This window comes from Phyllostomus discolor, chromosome 5 (assembly GCF_004126475.2).
Source record: "Phyllostomus discolor isolate MPI-MPIP mPhyDis1 chromosome 5, mPhyDis1.pri.v3, whole genome shotgun sequence".
Lineage (NCBI taxonomy): Eukaryota > Metazoa > Chordata > Mammalia > Chiroptera > Phyllostomidae > Phyllostomus > Phyllostomus discolor.
The window spans coordinates 161,723,138-161,729,137 of record NC_040907.2 but is presented as its reverse complement, the minus strand read 5'-3'; the positions used below and the strand labels follow the sequence as shown (position 1 = coordinate 161,729,137).

The following is a 6,000-nucleotide window of genomic DNA, read 5'->3' as shown; positions in this document are numbered from 1 at the left end:
GAGACACGGAGTGGATTGGTGGTTGCCTGGGGTGGGCAGGGGTGGGGGAGAGTGGGGGTGAAGAATGATGGGAAGGGGTTTCTTTTGGAGGCAATGAAATGTCCTAAACTTGGTCCTGCTGATGGCTAAGTGTTATTCACACAACAAAAGTGTTCTCCTTAAGTTCCTTTAAATATTGACCCCTAATATATCCATACCGTGAAAGGATTTGTTTACGTTTACTCTGGGCCTATAAGAACCTTATAGGGACCTGGCAGAGTTCTTCCTTTTAATCCTTGTAACATCTCTGCAAGGAGGGGGCTAAGTGACATGTTCAAAGTCATGAGGCTAGACACACACAAGGCCATTATTCACTGCCAGACCCGTATAGCCCCTGGAACCCATCCTTTTTATGATACTGCTGTGGCTGAACAGCAATGATAGCATTGGAAGGTGAGGACAGCTGGAAAGGATGCAGAATGCAGATAAGTTGAAAGTCACTGCCAATTAAGGACCCATAGGAAATGTGTGTTAAGCATCTGCAACGTGTGAAAGCAAGTCACTAGGGTCTAAACAAGCTCTTCAGGGTCAAAGTCAATGATTGGCATTGTGGATGTCAAACGTGCTCTCCCCTTGGTGACCCAGCCCTGCTCAGTCCCCTCAGGCCTGGCTTCTCAGCAGCAGCAGGAACTCTGGGCAACATGGAAGAAGCATCCAGGCAGGACGCTGGGTGCCCCATAGGATCCCTCAGGGTACTCAGCTCCAGCCGCTGGGCCAGGTGCCACTGTAAATGAGATTCCTGAGCTCAGAGCTTCAGTCCACAGATAGAAAATCCCCACCAGGCACGGCCAAGAAGACACTACCCGCAGCATCATTAAATTATAACAAGCACTGAAACTCACTCCAGAAGCCTGGGTCTGTTTGTCCTTGCGGTCAGAAGGAAGCCTGTGATTGGCTGGCGGAGATCAGCCTAGCAGGCCTTATCTCTGGCTGGTTATTATTTGATTAAAGAGGCTTCCTCCTGCTGGGGTGTTTCAAAACTGTGCTGGGAGAGTTTGCTGCTGCCTAGGGGATTTTTCTGAGGTTACTGCCGAGCACCCAAAGTCCTCCAGCCTCTGGCCATACAAACAGGCACCCCGTGGAGCTTTTGATTCACTCCCACACAGACTGGGCTGTCTTCTCCAGAGTTTCAATCAGCTCTGCCGAGCACCTGGTTGGAAATAGTCCCTCAGACACCACAGAGACGAGGATACAGGTATTAAAAAAGGTTTTCGCTGGGGGAGGAGGAACCAATTTCTTAGGATGTTATGGCATTAGTGATGGGGTGGTGTGGGGGGTGGGAAGGCTGGACTAGCAATGTGGAAAGCAGGAGAGGCAGAGAATGTGGAGGGAAGAAGTGGAAGGACAGAGAACTCAGAATCCTGGAATCCTTCGGGAAGACCAAGTGAAGGCATGAGTTGCTTGCAGCTGCAGAGGGGCATGGGCTCGGGTGGGGGTGCGCCATTCAGGTCTGCGTGCTTTTGCTCCCCATAAAGTCCTTCCTCATAGCCAGCGGGTCTCTTGGCCACCTTGTCATCCTTCCCTCGGGCTCAGAACCCCAAAATCCTCAGGGGGTTTTGGTTTTGGACACTTTATGAGGAATTGAATTGCTTTAGCTTGAAGCATCATTAAGCCTGGTTTGCAGATGGAACCTGGCCTTCAAAGCCACGTGAGGTTGGCACCGAGCCTCGGGAGGTGGGCTGCAGAGAGAAAAGAGTGGGGCCGGGCACCTCGTTTGTGAGAATGTTTCCCCCTTTCAGATTGGGGCTCGCTGTGCGCTGTCTGTTCCCAGCTCCATCATGCACCCGGCTCAGCGGTGTGGTCTGACAGAGGCCGATGTCAAAGGCTTCATCACTACAGGTGGAGGCTGGAACCTTGTGGTACCAGCAGGACTCTCACCACCTAGAACGATGGTGAAAGAGATGAAAGGATGACCTTTGTCCTCTCTAGTTGTTAGGTTTGGCTGGAGGTGGCCGAGGAAGGAAGGATGTGGTGCAAACATGAGGAAAACAATTTTATTTTGACATTGAACAGAAAAGAATGCTTTCCTGGTAAATGGATATTCTTCAAACTGATTTTTCCCTATGCATTTCAGGTTAAGAAATAACCACACCAACTGTATTTCCTTTCTCTGGTCTTGGTGGCAGTGTTAATTCTGGTGGTCCCTGCTTCTCATGCTGGGTGGGAGGTTACCAGGGCTTTGTCCTCACAGCTTCTCGATGGGATAAAGGATTCTCCTTCCTGCTGATTCCCCAGAGAGCTCCCTCTGTGGAGGCCCCATAGGATTTCTAGAGTAATTAGTCTGAGAAGTTTGTTACAGTGAATCTTGCTCCCCGCTCTCATTTTAAGGGACATGTTAAGAGGTGCAGGACAAGCCCTGTGCCGGCAGTTTTACCTCCTGGCCTGATCCTTCTCTGCTCTTTGGGAAGAACACCCTTCCCTGTCCACCGTCTGGGTGAACGGCCTGGGTCCTGCTTGTCTCTCCAAGTCTCCTTTCTCATCACTGTCCGCCTGTGTCCTGCCCTGGGGACACCTTTTCTTTCGCCCACCATGGTCGACCTTGTTTCATGTTAGTCTCTCTGCTTGGAGCGCTCTCCACCCTGCCCTGGCCGCTGGTCTGGCCAAGTCAACAGATTAGTCAGGTCTCTGAGCAAAGCCACGTCCTCGGGTATTGGAATTCACCCTACTGGGGCAGGAATCACGTTGTCTTACGATTGCATGTTTCCTGATCCATTGCCCCCACGAGACTGGTGGGTCTGTGAAGGCAGGGACCTGCTCCCAGGGAGGTCTCCAGAGCCCAGCAGCGTCTGATGGCCAGCAGACTCACTGGGAATAACGGCTAACATTGACAGAGTGCCTCGTACGTGCCTGGCATGGTTCTAAGTGCTTTCCACTTGTTCACTCAATTCTCACAACCCATTGAACCTGTGAGTAAACTGTGAGTTAAGGCACAACAGTGAATGGTGGACCTGGGAGCCCACACTTTGACTCCCGTGCCTCGCGTGGTGCTTCTCGGAGTCAATGATACACTGATGAAGGCTAGTGGGCTAATGACGAGAACGTGGCAGCTCTCCCACCTGCTCTGCGGGGCCTGTTCACTCAACCGACCTACTGCTCATGAGCCACAGTGCAGGATGCGAGCAAGGCCTTGAGGATAACGTAGTAAGTGGGCACAGATTGGCCTGGGATGCTTTCAGAGCTGCGTTCTGTTCTCTCTGTTAGAATCTGCTTTCCCCATCGGCCTCCCACCTAGCTTTGTAGCCAGGTTTAATCACGCATAGGTTCCCACCTATAGCCTGAAAGGGGCTCCAATCAGGAATCCAGTGGAGCCTTGAAGGAAGTCCTTGAAGAGACTGCATTGGCTAGAGATTCGCAGCGGGTCAGGCCCCGTGCTGGGGGCTTTCCCTGGTGTATCTCCTTTACTCCTTGTGAGACAGTGTGGTTAGCATCATCCTATGTTTTAGAAGTACTAAGGCTAAGAGACCACAAGTAACATGCCCACGATGGTCAGTGCATGAGCTGAAATTCAATTTCCAAAGTATCTAGGCTCAGAGCCTGCCCTTCCCAATCCCAGGCCTTGGAATCACTGCTCCCTGGGGATGGATCCCCTCTAATATTCCTGCCAGGCAGGCATTCCTGTTTCTCTGTTTGCCTCCCCAGTTGCTGAGTGGTCGTCAGCTTCTCATCTTCCCTGAGTAGACCCTGGTCTAGCACCTGGCTTGGCAAGATTGGGCGCCAGCCTGGGCACCCCAGCTCTGAGCTTCCCCCAGTCCCAGAGTGACCCTGCCCCTCTCCTCCTCTCTTGAGGAGTGATCTTGAGGCCTCTGGTGCCAGGGCATCACCATCGGGAAAATCCAGCCCAAGGCCTCCAGCGGAGGGGACTGTCCCAAGTCTGATCACCGTTGTTTGAAGAGGAGTGTAGCATGCATGGGGGGAAGGCTCATTCACATCTCCTGCTGGATTTTGCTTCTTCCACTTATCATTAAAATGACCCAGGCCCCACTTTCCTCATCTGTAAAATAGGCATAACGCTTCTCTTACCAGGTTACTTTGAGAATTGAGGCTCTGAATTTAATCCGTCTCCTTGTGTGCCTACTGTGTGCGAGGCACTGGGGTGCAGTGGGGAACAAGGCAGAGAAAGAAAGATCCCGGCCCTTGTAGAATGGGGGCGGGGGCAGGCATTAAAAAGGGTCACATAAATTAATAGGTCATTGCCATCTGTGACGGGAAAAAGGACAAAGGATCTAATTGAGATGGAGGTGGGGAGCTAGTCAAGAAAGGCCTCTTTGACGAGCCAGCAGCTCTGAGCACCTACCTGACGGGCCACCTCAGCCAGAGTGCGGTAGGTGCTCAGCATGTGAGGCCCTGGTGGCTCAAGCACCTGCCACTCTCCAGGTCCCAGTCTGTGAGTACGGAGTGAGGGGGTTGGACTGAATGGCTCCTGGAGCTGAGTTGCTCATCTCTGGCATTTCCGTTTCGATTCTCCCGACTCGAAACAGGATGGAGCCAGGTTGAACAAGGCTCCCCCGATTCCCTGTCTAGTGCTCTCCTTCCCCAGCTGTCTCCGCTGGTGGGAAGAGGCTGGGTTCAGACTGACAGAGGGCAAAAGGAGGGATTGGCTGAGGCTGTGTCTTAGAATCCTTTTCCCCCAGCACCTCCTTCCTACTCTTCAGCAGGAGCCCAGCATCCTCACTGCCCTGGGGCCACTCCCCCAGGTGAAAACCCCTAAGTCAGGGACTGGGGCCAGACACCAGGTTCTCCATGTCCTCTGCCCCAAGTTCATTCATGTCTAACCTGTGTGACTAACCCTCTTGGGGCAGTGTTCTCCGGCGGTGAGAGTCCACGCACAGGCAGGCCGAGAGGGGAGCGGGGAGCTGAGGGTCTGGAGACGAGCCCGCAGTCTTCCTTGGCTGCCCATGAATGCTCCCAGCCGCCCCCTCCCCCACCCACACGGCCTCCCGCCGGGAGCACAGTGTTCCTTTTGCACCGCACACAGCGCCTTTGTGAGCTCTCTGGGCCTTCGTGGCAGCTCTTCTGAAGGGCTGCTTAGCATTTTTCCCAGACAAAGCCGGGGGCTCTGGGCGGTGATAAGAAGGCTAAGTGGAGGACGAGGAGGAAAGGCAATGGTCAGCGTCAGGCTCCTGAGAGAGTGGTGATGTCAGCACCTGCAATTCTCTCCCACCTTCCCCGGTGCGCCACCCTGTCCCCTTGACCTCCATCACCATCTCTTCATCTTCTCTTCCCCACCTGGGGCTCGCTCTCGCCTCGGGCCCATCCCTACCCATTGCTTGCTGGCCAGGGTGCCAGGTAGAAACTCCTGGGGACATCACTGTTTTAGCCAGTGATTCCCAAGGGGAGCAATTGGGTGGGGGGGTGCAGGGGAACAGGCATTAAGATTGACACTTCAAGGCACACAACTGTCTTCACATGAACCCAGGATTCAAAAACCTCTGTTTGGTGGGAGAACCATAGAGGTTTGATGTTGAGAAGGAAACACAGGTTCCATGTCATAAATGATACAGGAGACCAAGAGCATTTCCAAAGAGACTTGGAAGAGCAAGTATCACCCAAGGCAGATCTCCCCAACAGGTCCTAAGAGGAAAAAATGACAGGATATTGGCAACAGGAAGCCCACCCTCACCATTCGGTTCCCAGAACCCACAGCCTTGCTAATCCCACTAATGTGGAGCTGGTTGAGTAGCATTTTAGATACATTATGGGGCTCCCAGTTGCATGCTGAGCCAGTGCTAATGAAAACACTCCATCACAGCTCCTGGGCTCTCAAGCAGCCTGGGGGGCAGGAGCCCCGTCCCTGCTCGTCCACCCCCTGCCTCTTGCTTAGTGAGCTTTGCCTTTGGCCTCTTCCCAGTGCTGCCGAGGCTGGTGGGAAGCTCAACGGAGGCTGCCTCTGTGCATTGGGCTTTAGCATCCTGGCAGAAATCAAGGTGGCTAAAAACACCGCCCAAAATGAGTCTTGAAAGA

At 53.2% G+C, this 6,000-nt stretch overlaps 1 protein-coding gene across 1 annotated transcript in view; it reads left to right on the top strand.

Annotated features, from left to right (window-relative positions):
- The first annotated feature begins 904 nt into the window (after nt 1-904).
- Nucleotides 905-6,000, top strand: part of GPAM (glycerol-3-phosphate acyltransferase, mitochondrial) — a 62,232-nt gene continuing 57,136 nt past the window's right edge. The window contains exon 1 of the mRNA XM_028513855.2: nt 905-1,234. The gene's annotated coding sequence lies outside the window, so the exon portion shown is untranslated. The remainder of the gene's footprint in view (nt 1,235-6,000) is intronic.